This window comes from Bufo bufo, chromosome 8, assembly GCF_905171765.1.
Source record: "Bufo bufo chromosome 8, aBufBuf1.1, whole genome shotgun sequence".
NCBI classification, from domain to species: Eukaryota; Metazoa; Chordata; class Amphibia; order Anura; family Bufonidae; genus Bufo; species Bufo bufo.
The window spans coordinates 15,082,837-15,096,491 of NC_053396.1; the positions used below are offsets into that span (position 1 = coordinate 15,082,837).

The 13,655-nt window shown below is 45.0% G+C and overlaps 1 protein-coding gene across 1 annotated transcript in view; it reads left to right on the top strand.

Annotated features, from left to right (window-relative positions):
* Positions 1–784: 784 nt before the first annotated feature.
* The window catches only part of LOC120977320 (glycosyltransferase family 92 protein F13G3.3-like), an 81,619-nt gene continuing 68,748 nt past the window's right edge, over positions 785–13,655 (top strand). The window contains exon 1 of the mRNA XM_040405220.1: positions 785–842. The gene's annotated coding sequence lies outside the window, so the exon portion shown is untranslated. The remainder of the gene's footprint in view (positions 843–13,655) is intronic.

Genomic DNA, 13,655 nt, shown 5'->3' on the forward strand with positions numbered 1-13,655 from the left:
TTGTGTAAAACTGAAACAGCAACCAAAAAATATTTATATAGAAACATAGAAACATAGAATGTGTCGGCAGATAAGAACCATTTGGCCCATCTAGTCTGCCCAATATATCTGAATCCTATGAATAGCCCCCGGCCCTTATCTTATATGACGGACGGCCTTATGCCTATCCCATGCATGCTTAAACTCCTTCACTGTATTTGCAGCTACCACTTCTGCAGGAAGTCTATTCCATGCATCCACTACTCTCTCAGTAAAGTAATACTTCCTTATATTACTTTTAAACCTTTGCCCCTCTAATTTAAAACTGTGTCCTCTTGTGGTAGTTTTTCTTCTTTTAATATGCTCTCCTCCTTTACCGAGTTGATTCCCTTTATGTATTTAAAAGTTTCTATCATATTTGGTATTCTCGCGTCAGTCACAACCTGCTCTGTAAAAATACCACATGATATAACATGTCAGATAAACATTGTAAATAACATAAAATAAAAAGGTGCCAAAACAGCTATTTTTTGTTACCTTGCCTCACATAAAGTCTAATTGCTACAGGTAATGGGGAGGGGAAAACACCAGATAACACAGAGAAGGAAATAGACAGGAGTCTAGGCCTCAAAGCTAAGGGAGATGGATGGTGACCTCCTAGGAATCCCTAGACCTCTTCCTGACTCCTGACAATATGAGTAGACCCTGAAGGTGGAAATACTCATACACTGTAACCTTACCCCTGGAAACCCTGTAAAGCCCTAGGAGTGGTGGCAGGGAATGAGACTACTGGTTTCCAAGATGTCAGCAAAAAGTAAAGCACATCAGGGACCTGGACACTGTTGAAGTGGGAGATTGGAGAGGTAAGTATAATCTTGCTTAATTTTTTTTTTATTATTTGATGGTCATCTTATTTTGCACTGGAATACCCTTTCAAAAGCTGAGGGTGCAGTGTGTTGGTTATATCAGTGAACAACATCTAGCAGACTGATGAGGAGGGTGACGCTGGAGGTGTACCTTCACACATCAACAGTGGAAATACACCCTCTTACTGGGTCTGCTTTGAGGTTGGATGCAATAAATGAGACGCAAGAATGAACGTATTAAAAAAAGATATATTGTATCGTGTGGAAAATTGATATTACAGTATAATTTTTTTTTAATTTTTATAAATCTTTATTTAAGCAGCATATTCATAATGACAAGCACATAAAAGGAGAAAAAAAGGAGAGAGGAGGCAGCGCCTCGTGTGTAGAACCTTACAGTACTTGGTTTTAGAGAATACACTGATTATGCTTACCGAATGGGGTTGTGACGGGTCACAACACCTCCGAATCGTTTTGCTGGATAATTACCCGTCCAGCTCACGGGAGGAAAGACTGCGTCTGCTGCAACTGGTCTGTGTCCCTTGCCGTAACAACGGTTATCAGGATAGAGTGCATACAATAAAACAGAAAAATTCTAACCATTCTAGGTGGCGCTGATGCAGAAGAAGCTCATTACTCCAATAGAACCAATAAAAGGTAATCTTTTATTCAAGAAGGTCTACGCGTTTCAGGGGCAAAACATCCCCCTTCATCAGGACAATAATAAGGTAATCATTTTTATTGTCCTGATGAAGGGGGATGTTTTGCCCCTGAAACGCGTAGACCTTCTTGAATAAAAGATTACCTTTTAGTGGTACTATTGGAGTAATGAGCTTCTTCTGCATCAGCGCCACCTAGAATGGTTTGAATATTTCTGTTTTATTGTATGCATAATGACGAGCATGAACATATAATCATATATGAGAAACGTAATGAAACATTGAATAACAAAGAACAATGTCACGTGAAAATGAGGCATGGATACAAAGCGTACAAGTAAAGAGCATGTACATAAACTTGGATCCTATGAGACCATGTAGCATATTTCGCCAATGATCACTGGAGTGGTCCTGTATGCAAAATAATGTAAGGTTAAGAGTGAGTTTGATGTTGAGTCTTATCTGCCAGACAAATACGAAATCAGTGTGAGTAAGACGAGTACCACTTCAACCAAGGTGATAACAGAGAGGAATTTATCATGTGATAAGATTAATGGGGTTGGCCACTCTTTAAATACTCTCCACTACAGTGTGGCAGGCAGGGAAAAAATGAAGTCCCTAATATACTTCATTAAGCACATCTGCCTGCTTCTCTTCCCCTCAGCCCAGCTCTACCTTGCAGCTGAGTTCGTCCATGGCTGCACGCGACATGGAGGAGCTTGAGAGGAAGCTCGCCCATGCGCATGTGCAGTCTGCTCCTGTCAGTGGTCGGCTCCCTGCTGCCCGCTCCAACTGTGACAGGAATCAGCTGCTTGTTCCCTCTCTACAAACAGCTGATTCCTGTCAGAAGCTGGCTGTGATAAAGACCTTCAGAGTCCCTACTGCAGAAGCTACTTAGTCAATCCCCCCCCGCTGCACCACACAGCCGACCCGCTGCACGACACCCACCGGTTCCATTAGGCCACGCCCCCTGCAACCAACAGGGAAAGCAGGACATCTAGCCAGGAACTATGATTTTGTGTGTGTGTATATACATACACCGTCCACATGGGTGAATAATCTTTTTTCTATTTTCATCTAATGAGTGCTGTTGTTTTGCTTTATATATATATATACAGTACAGACCAAAAGTTTGGACACACCTTCTCATTCATAGAGTTTTCTTTATTTTCATAACTATTAAAATTGTAGATTCACACTGAAGGCATCAAAACTATGAATTAACACATGTGGAATTATATACATAACAAACAAGTGTGAAACAACTGAAAATATATCATATTCTAGGTTCTTCAAAGTAGCCACCTTTTGCTTTGATTACTACTTTGCACACTCTTGGCATTCTCTTGATGAGCTTCAAGAGGTAGTCCCCTGAAATGGTTTTCACTTCACAGGTGTGCCCTGTCAGGTTTAATAAGTGGGATTTCTTGCCTTATAAATGGGGTTGGGACCATCAGTGGCGTTGAGGAGAAGTCAGGTGGATACACAGCTGATAGTCCTACTGAATAGACTGTTAGAATTTGTATTATGGCAAGAAAAAAGCAGCTAAGTAAAGAAAAACGAGTGGCCATCATTACTTTAAGAAATGAAGGTCAGTCAGTCAGCCGAAAAATTGGGAAAACTTTGAAAGTAAGGGCTATTTGACCATGAAGGAGAGGGATGGGGTGCTGTGCCAGATGACCTGGCCTCCACAGTCACCGGACCTGAACCCAATCGAGATGGTTTGGGGTGAGCTGGACCGCAGAGTGAAGGCAAAAGGGCCAACAAGTGCTAAGCATCTCTGGGAACTCCTTCAAGACTGTTGGAAGACCATTTCAGGGGACTACCTCTTGAAGCTCATCAAGAAAATGCCAAGAGTGTGCAAAGCAGTAATCAAAGCAAAAGGTGGCTACTTTGAAGAACCTAGAATATGACATATTTTCAGTTGTTTCACACTTGTTTGTTATGTATATAATTCCACATGTGTTAATTCATAGTTTTGATGCCTTCATAGTCATGAAAATAAAGAAAACTCTTTGAATGAGAAGGTGTGTCCAAACTTTTGGTCTGTACTGTATATATATATATATATATATATATACAGGGCTTTTTTTTCTGGCGGAACGCACCGGAACGGCGTTCCGCCACCTTTTGACATCACAGCCTGCGATGTATCAGCGGGGAGGGACTGGGAGGAGGAGCTGGGGGCCGGTACGTTCAATGTGCTCCGGCCCCGCAGCTCCAGTAGAGACTTATAAAATGTGCAATTAAATGAATAATGATTCATGCTGCCCCCTTAGTAGTATAACTTTCAATATATTGTACTCACAGGGCTACTGTTATCGTAATGCAGGCCAGCCGGGCAGACGAGCGGCAGCGTCACTGACTGACGTCACGTGCCTGCGCCGCCTACTTCATTCATAAAGTAGGCGGTGCAGGCACGTGACGTCAGTCAGTGACGCTGCCGCTCGTCTGCCCGGCCGGCCTGCATTGCGATAACAGTAGCCCTGTGAGTACAATATATTGAAAGTTATACTACTGATGGGGCAGCATGAATCATTATTCATTTAATTACACATTTTATAACTGTACTGGAGCGGCAATGGGGGGTCTGTGGATGACACTGTTATGGGGTGGGGGGCTCTGTGGATGGCACTGTTATGGGGTGGGGGGGTCTGTGGATGGCACTGTTATGGGGTGGGGGGGTCTGTGGATAGCACTGTTATGGGGTGGGGGGGGGCTGTGGATGGCACTGTTATGGGGTGGGGGGGTCTGTGGATGGCACTGTTATGGGGTGGGGGGGTCTGTGGATGGCACTGTTATGGGGTGGGGGGGTCTGTGGATGGCACTGTTATGGGGTGGGGGGGTCTGTGGATGGCACTGTTATGGGGTGGGGGGGTCTGTGGATGGCACTGTTATGGGGTGGAGGGGGGTCTGTGGATGGCACTGTTATGGGGTGGGGGGTCTGTGGATGGCACTGTTATGAGGTGGGGGGGTCTGTGGATGGCACTGTTATGGGGTGGGGGGTCTGTGAATGGCACTGTTATAGGATGGGGGGGTCTGTGGATGGCACTGTTATGGGGTGAGGGGGTCTCTGGATGGCACTGTTATGGGGTGGGGGGGTCTGTGGATGGCACTGTTAAAGGATGGGGGATCTGTGGATGCCATCCCCAGATCCTCCATTAACAGTGCCATCCCCAGATCCCCCATTAACAGTGCCATCCCCATCTGGGGGGTTTCTTTGCTGGGCTGGACTTTTATAGCCCCCCCCCCCCCAAAATTTTACTTGCATCCCTGTTCTCTAAAGGGGTGGTTTTAGGGGTGTACTTAGGGGCGGGTAGGGCGGTCCTAGGGTTGAATAAGGGCGTGGCCAGGGGAGGAGGGGTGAGTTCCACCACCTTTTCTCTGAGAAAAAAAGCCCTGTATATATATATATATATATATATATATATATACACATACATATTTATTTATACACAAAATATAACACACGTGTTTAATATATTTATATGTGTATATACATTGCGGTCCGCAATGCATGGGCACTGACCGTATGTGTATATATATATGTATATATGTGTGTATGTATCTACAGTACAGACCAAAAGTTTGGACACACCTTCTCATTCAAAGAGTTTTCTTTATTTTCATGACTATGAAGGCATCAAAACTATGAATTAACACATGTGGAATTATATACATAACAAACAAGTGTGAAACAACTGAAAATATGTCATATTCTAGGTTCTTCAAAGTAGCCACCTTTTGCTTTGATTACTGCTTTGCACACTCTTGGCATTCTCTTGATGAGCTTCAAGAGGTAGTCCCCTGAAATGGTCTTCCAACAGTCTTGAAGGAGTTCCCAGAGATGCTTAGCACTTGTTGGCCCTTTTGCCTTCACTCTGCGGTCCAGCTCACCCCAAACCATCTCGATTGGGTTCAGGTCCGGTGACTGTGGAGGCCAGGTCATCTGGCGCAGCACCCCATCACTCTCCTTCATGGTCAAATAGCCCTTACTTTCAAAGTTTTCCCAATTTTTCGGCTGACTGACTGACCTTCATTTCTTAAAGTAATGATGGCCACTCGTTTTTCTTTACTTAGCTGCTTTTTTCTTGCCATAATACAAATTCTAACAGTCTATTCAGTAGGACTATCAGCTGTGTATCCACCTGACTTCTCCTCAACGCAACTGATGGTCCCAACCCCATTTATAAGGCAAGAAATCCCACTTATTAAACCTGACAGGGCACACCTGTGAAGTGAAAACCATTTCAGGGGACTACCTCTTGAAGCTCATTAAGAGAATGCCAAGAGTGTGCAAAGCAGTAATCAAAGCAAAATTTGGCTACTTTGAAGAACCTAGAATATGATATCTTTTCAGTTGTTTCACACTTGTTTGTTATGTATATAATTCCACATGTGTTAATTCATAGTTTTGATGCCTTCATAGTCATGAAAATAAAGAAAACTCTTTGAATGAGAAGGTGTGTCCAAACTTTGGGTCTGTACTGTATATGTATGTGTGTGTACGTATTTATGTCTAAGGGTCCATTCACGCATCCGTGTGTGTTTTGCGGATCCACGGACAGCGGCAATGTGCGTTCCGCATTTTGCGGACCGCACATTACCGGCACTAAGAGAATATGCCTATTCTTGGTCGCTAGTGCGGGTCCGCAATTCCGGATCGGGGCCGCACGTCGTGCGGCCCCATAGAAATGTATGGGTCCGCAATTCCGTTCCGCAAAATGCAGAATGGAATTGCGGATGTGTGAATGGAGCCTAAGTATGTGTACATATAAATATACACTCACCTAAAGAATTATTAGGAACACCATACTAATACGGTGTTGGACCCCCTTTTGCCTTCAGAACTGCCTTAATTCTACGTGGCATTGATTCAACAAGGTGCTGATAGCATTCTTTAGAAATGTTGGCCCATATTGATAGGAGAGCATCTTGCAGTTGATGGAGATTTGAGGGATGCACATCCAGGGCACGAAGCTCCCGTTCCACTACATCCCAAAGATGCTCTATTGGGTTGAGATCTGGTGACTGTGGGGGCCATTTTAGTACAGTGAACTCATTGTCATGTTCAAGAAACCAATTTGAAATGATTCGAGCTTTGTGACATGGTGCATTATCCTGCTGGAAGTAGCCATCAGAGGATGGGTACATGGTGGTCATGAAGGGATGGACATGGTCAGAAACAATGCTCAGGTAGCCCGTGGCATTTAAACGATGGCCAATTGGCACTAAGGGGCCTAAAGTGTGCCCAGAAAACATCCCCCCACACCATTACACCACCACCACCAGCCTGCACAGTGGTAACGAGGCATGATGGATACATGTTCTCATTCTGTTTACGCCAAATTCGGACTCTACCATTTGAATGTCTCAACAGAAATCGAGACTCATCAGACCAGGCAACATTTTTCCAGTCTTCAACAGTCCAATTTTGGTGAGCTCGTGCCAATTGTAGCCTCTTTTTCCTATTTGTAGTGGAGATGAGTGGTACCCGGTGGGGTCTTCTGCTGTTGTAGCCCATCCGCCTCAAGGTTGTGCGTGTTGTGGCTTCACAAATGCTTTGCTGCATACCTCGGTTGTAACGAGTGGTTATTTCAGTCAACGTTGCTCTTCTATCAGCTTGAATCAGTCGGCCCATTCTCCTCTGACCTCTAGCATCCACAAGGCATTTTCGCCCACAGGACGGCCGCATACTGGATGTTTTCCCCTTTTCACACCATTCTTTGTAAACCCTAGAAATCGTTGTGCGTGAATATCCCAGTAACTGAGCAGATTGTGAAATACTCAGACCGGCCCGTCTGGCACCAACAACCATGCCACGCTCAAAATTGCTTAAATCACCTTTCTTTCCCATTCTGACATTCAGTTTGGAGTTCAGGAGATTGTCTTGACCAGGAGCACCCCCCTAAATGCATTGAAGCAACTGCCATGTGATTGGTTGACTAGATAATTGCATTAATGAGAAATAGAACAGGTGTTCCTAATAATTCTTTAGGGGAGTGTACGAAGAGAGTCCCAAACAGATGGGAGATCCTCCGGTGCCCTAACAGTCAGCCTTTTGTTGCCATGGTTGATGAGGAGTACAAAAGGGAATAGCCACCTATATGGGATCCCCTCCGTTCTTAGCTTATCTGTAAGAGGCTTTAGGAGTCTCCTTTTCTGCAGAGTGGATGGTGCTAAATCTTGAAAAACTTGCACATTTGAGCCATCAAATTGGGTTTCACCAAGCTCTCTTGCTTTGCCTAATATGTCTGCAGTGTCGCAGAATGGCAAGAGGCCACAAATTATGTCCCTGGGTCACTCAGTGGGTGGAGGTTTAGAGCGCTGGACTCTATGAGCTCTTTTAATAATAATGTTAATAAGCTGAGGTGGCTCACTCGTAATTAGCTCTGGTATGGTGCACAAGCTCAAATAAAGGGGAACACCCAACCCTCTGTTTGAAAGTAATAAATATAGAAAAGATGAGCAAGCACTCGTGCATTTGGTCTCAAATTGAAGTATGCAGAAAATGTATTTAACAATACCTATGCATATACCCATAAACTATCAAAATAGCATATAATAGCATAAAAGGTTTGCTGTTAAAATGATTACCGTATATTAGCACAACCTATATTTAGTAACCTATATTTGGTATGCCACCGTTTCAAATTTGCTGTTGAAACTACATATAAAAGTTTCCTCTGTAGCTCTATCCAAGGATGGAAGATGAAATGTCACTTCAGGTGCACACGTTGCACTTATCACAAAATCGCAATATACTCATATATTATCCAATAAATTCGGGTAACACTGTACCTAAAGTCTCTCTTTAAATTTCCCTTTTGCCAATATACAAGTGAGATCTTTAATCGGTATTTGGCTTACCGTATAGTCCAGATATCTCCCGATCGCTTGGTACGGAGCTCAGAGTATTTGCCGGCGTGCTCGTTGCTCTCCTTGAGCCAAGCAAGTTCAAATCTCGCGGGAGTAGCTCAAAGGATTGCGGGAGCTCACACGCTCTACACCGCGAATATCTTTGAGTCCAAGAATCGGAAGAGGGTATATTTGTTCCTTTTTTCTTCAAGATTCTTTCTGTATGGCCATACAGTTTACAGGAGGACTTTTGTTGCAGGTACGTCCACTTGTTGCACCAGACGTTGTATATTTATATGTGAATAGTACATGTAAAATAGTATTATTGCTGTGTATGGAAACCTATGTAGCCACCATTATTATGAAAGAATTGGTGTTTCTGACCAGAAGCAACCATATATAACGTTTTTATGACATACAGTAGTATACTACATTGAGTGGAATGGTCAGGCAAAAAAAACACATATACTCCAAAAAAAAAAAAAAAACGCTGAAAAAACGCAAGGAGGATTATGAAGAAAAACGCACAGTAGGATTATCCCTTTACTAACTGAAAAAAGCTTGAACAGCAGGTGCCTGCGATTTCGATTTAATTAAAGAGAATATAAAAATGGAGGACAGGCGGGTAAACACTTGACCACTGAGGAAGGGAGAGTGAATCATCCCGAAACGCGTCTAGTGCAACAAGTGGACGTACCCGCAACAAAAGTCCTCCTGTAAACTGTATGGCCATACAGAAAGAATCTTGAAGAAAAAGGAAAAGGAACAAATATACCCTCTTCCGATTCTTGGACTCAAAGATATTCGCGGTGTAGAGCGTGTGAGCTCCCGTGATCGTTTGAGCTACTCCCGCGAGATTTGAACTTGCTTGGCTCGAGGAGAGCAACGAGCACGCCGGCAAATACTCTGAGCTCCGTACCAAGCGATCGGGAGATATCTGGACTATACGGTAAGCCAAATACCGATTAAAGATCTCACTTGTATATTGGTAAAAAAGAAATTTAAAGAGAGACTTTAGGTACAGTGTTACCCGAATTTATTGGATAATATATGAGTATATTGCGATTTTGTGATAAGTGCAACGTGTGCACCTGAAGGGACATTTCATCTTCCATCCTTGGATAGAGCTACAGAGGAAACTTTTATATGTAGTTTCAACAGCAAATTTGAAACGGTGGCATACCAAATATAGGTTACTAAATATAGGTTGTGCTAATATAATCATTTGAACAGCAAACCTTTTATGCTATTATATGCTATTTTGATAGTTTTATTGTTTTAGATATTTTATGGGTATATGCAGGGCTTTTTTTCTCAGAGAAAAGGTGGTGGAACTCACCCCCCCTTCCCTGGCCATGCCCCTACCCACCCCTAGGACCGCCCCCTAAAACCGCCCCTTTAGAGAACAGGGATGCAAGTAAAATTGCCAGTGACGGTCGTGACAGCCAGGCTGCCAGTGCCCGCGGCAGTGGCGACTCTAGGAACAATATATAGGGGGGGCACAAAGATACCACAGTCAAAAATGGGGGGGCAAAAACAAAATAAGTATATATAAATAAGATTACAAAATACGAGAGAATTGCGGTCTGCAGGGACACAGTTATAATGAAACAATTTACTTACAAAAGAAGCTATTCAGTCGTCTGCTGTGCCGTCCTCTGCTTGCTTCCGCGGATTCTTTCCCCTTCTTTCTGTCTCTCGTCAGTGCGCAGGCGTACTGTTATGGTGGATCTGTGGAAGACTCACTGTGGATGACACATTATGCCTCTCATTAGCCCTCATTATGCCTCTCATCACTCCCATATCAGCCCCCATGCCTCTCATTAGCCCCCATATCAGCCCTTATGCCTCATTAGCCCCCATTATAAGCAATTATGCCTCATTAGCCCACATTATGCCTCTTATTAGCCCCCATTATAAGCCATTATGCCTCATTAGCCCCCATTATGCCTTTTATTAGCCCCATTATAAGCCATTATGCCTCATTAGCCCACATTATGCCTCTTATTAGCCCCCATTATAAGTCATTATGCCTCATTAGCCCACATTATGCCTCTTATTAGTCCCCATATGCCTAATTAGCCCCCATTATGTCTCTAATTAGCCCCCATTATGCCTCATTAGCCCCCATATGCCTTATTAGCTCCCATATGCCTCATTAGCCCCCATATGCCTCTAATAGTCTAATTAGCCCCCATTGTATCTCTAATTAGCCCCATGATGCCTCTCATTAGCATCCATATGCCTCAGTAGCCCAAATATGCCTCCAGTTAGCCCCAATATGCCTCCAATTAGCCCCCATATGCCTCCAATTAGCCCCATAGCCCCCATATGCCTCCAATTATCCCCCATATGCCTCCAATTAGCCCCCATAGGCCTCCAATTAGCCCTCATATGCCTCCAATTAGCCCCCATAGCCCCCATATGCCTCCAATTAGCCCCCATATGCCTCAAATTAGCCCCCATAGCCCCCATATGCCTCCAATTAGCCCTCATATGCCTCCAATTAGCCCCATTATGCCCCCAGCAGCCACATTTTTTATAAAATAAAAAACCACTTACCTCTCCTGCTCCTAGACGGACGCCACCTGCAATTTTCTTTCTCCTCAGTCGACTGTGCTCTGATCTGGCGCGCACAGCGTGAGGTCACAGAGCGCCCTCATGCTGTGCGCAGCCTTGCACAGCTGACAGCCGAGGACCAGGAAGTGGTAAGTATAGAGCGTTCACCACTTCCTGGTCCTTCGGTACACTAATGAGCGCTAGTATTCACCTGGGAGAATCAGCGGGGGGGGCACCCAGGGGGGCAAAGAACAATTTAGCCCCCCTGGGTGCCCCCCCTCGCCCCCTCTAGCGACGCCACTAGCAGCGGGCCGGCTGGGCCCAGTAACTAAAGGGGGGCGGGGCGAGTCAGCAAAAATAGGTGGCGGAACGCCGTTCCGGCGCATTCCGCCAGAAAAAAAGGCGTGGGTCTGTATAGGTATTGTTAAATAAATTTTCTGCATACTTCAATTTGAGACCAAATGCACGAGTGCTCGCTCATCTTTTCTATATTTAATAATAATGGCGTCTGCTCTTTCTCCCCTTAATAATCCAGCGAATAATCGCCGCGCCACTGCAGCTGAGTCTTCTTTATCAGAGGCCTCAGGTATACCGCAGATTCTGACGTTTTTTCTGCGGCTTCTGTTCTCCTGGTCCTCTAATAGGAGCATGGATTCGTTGATGCGGGGTGAGTGTGCTTCTTAGATTATGTCACGGGAAGTACAGGGAAGGAAAGACAACCAAATGGAACCACAACTAAACAACAACAGACTAGGCCCCAAACCTAGGGTACGAAGAGGCCACCTCCTAGCAATCCCTGATACTCTCCCTAAGCTGATAACAACATGTGCAAATCTCAAAGGAAGAAATGCACATGCACAGGAACCTGATACTGCTGCAACACTGCACCAAACCCTCAGCTTAGGGAACAGGGAAAGAGGAAACCGGCTCCTTACAAACTGAAGGAGCTAGTGTCTCCCTGAGGCCTAGTCAGAACAGACACACCAAGAAAAGGGAAAAGGACTTAGCTTGAGGTGTAACTGGAACAGGAGAACCACCACACAAGCAGAGCACTCCATAGAAGAACTATCAGCCGGAGGCCAACAAGTGAGAGGCGGAACATATAAAGAGCCACCTGACTGATAATGAGCAGCATCTGCGAAGGGGTGGAAACCTGTCAGCAACAATGAAAACAAGAGAGATGTGTCAGATAGACTCCTGAGTCTTCCGTCTATCTGGACTTCTAAGATCTCTCCCAGGGCCGGCGGTGACACTTTAACTGCTATATCAAAGGCCACTAGGGCGTGATGAAAGTTTTCCAGGGTTTCAACCCTATCCCCCTTTCTACTGTCATAAATGCAGTGTAGGCCTCAAATGTACATTTTAGCGCAAAAGATGAGCATTTGTCACCCAACAATGTGAAATGTATTTCCCTGTCCACAATGTAGAGCAGGGGGATATCACTGGCAAAAATTGGTGAATTTCACCCGACAATGTAACAGACAAATTAGCGAAATGACTTAAAATAACATAAGATACTTAAAAATTAAAAATAATTATCTTGATCTAGGAGGTGGAGGTCTATATGGAGTAGGAGGCGGTGTATGTAGCGTTGTATGTGGAAGCGGCAGGGGAGGAGGACAAGGTAGCCAACACTGTTTTTTTATTTTAATTAATTTTTATTTTTTTTGTATAACCCCTTAAGGACATAGGACGTACCGGTACGTCCTGACTTAAAATCTGTACTCCGGCGCCCGAGGGGTTAAACGGAACGGGATTTCGGCTGAAATCCTTCAGCCGGCATCCTGTGACAACGCCAGGGGGGGTCATGTGACCCCCCCGTGTCGGCGATCGCAGCAAACCGCAGGTCAATTCAGACCTGCGGTTTGCTGCGCTTTTTGCAGTTTCTGATCCCCGCGGTCCCTGACCGCGGCGATCAGAAACTTTAGAGTGCATAAAATCTATATTTTTCACCCCCCCCTGCACCCCTGCATGATTTGATGCCGGCGGGTGGTGCGGGGGGGGTGTCGCATGCGGTGGGGGCGTTGCGGGAGGCGGGCGGTGCGGCAGGCGGGATCGCGATCCCCCGCCCGCCTCCCCATGAATGATCGTTGGTGTCTAGTGGGGATACCAGGGTGCCAGCACATTGCTGGCACCCTGGTATAAACGGCTGACATCTGTGCAGATGTCAGCCGTTTAACCCTTTCCATACCGCGGTCCGTACGGACCGCTGTATGGAAAAAGTTAACTGTCATCGTTTAGGGAGCTCCCTCCCTCTCCATCGGGGGGCTGCTGTGCCTTTGCAGCCCCCCGATGGAGAGGGAGAGAGCCCCCAGAGAGCCCCCCTTAGCCCCGTGCTTACCCTTCCCCGTCTGCGAAGTTCTGAGCAGACGGGGAGGGTTCCCATGGCAACAGGACGCCTGCTCAGGCGTCCTGCTGTCCATGGTGCTGAACAGATCTATGCTAAAAGCATAGATCTGTTCAGTGTAAGTAAAATACAGTACAGAACAATATATATTGTTCTGTACTGTATTATACAGACATCAGACCCACTGGATCTTCAAGAACCAAGTGGGTCTGGGTCAAAAAAATGTAAAAAAAAAGTGAAAAAAGTTAAGATAAAAAAAAAAAACATTTATCACTGAATAAAAATTAAAAAAATAAAATAAACTACACATATTAGGTATCGCCGCGTCCGTAACGACCTGATCTATAAAATGGTCATGTTACTTTCCCCGCACGGTGAACGCCATAA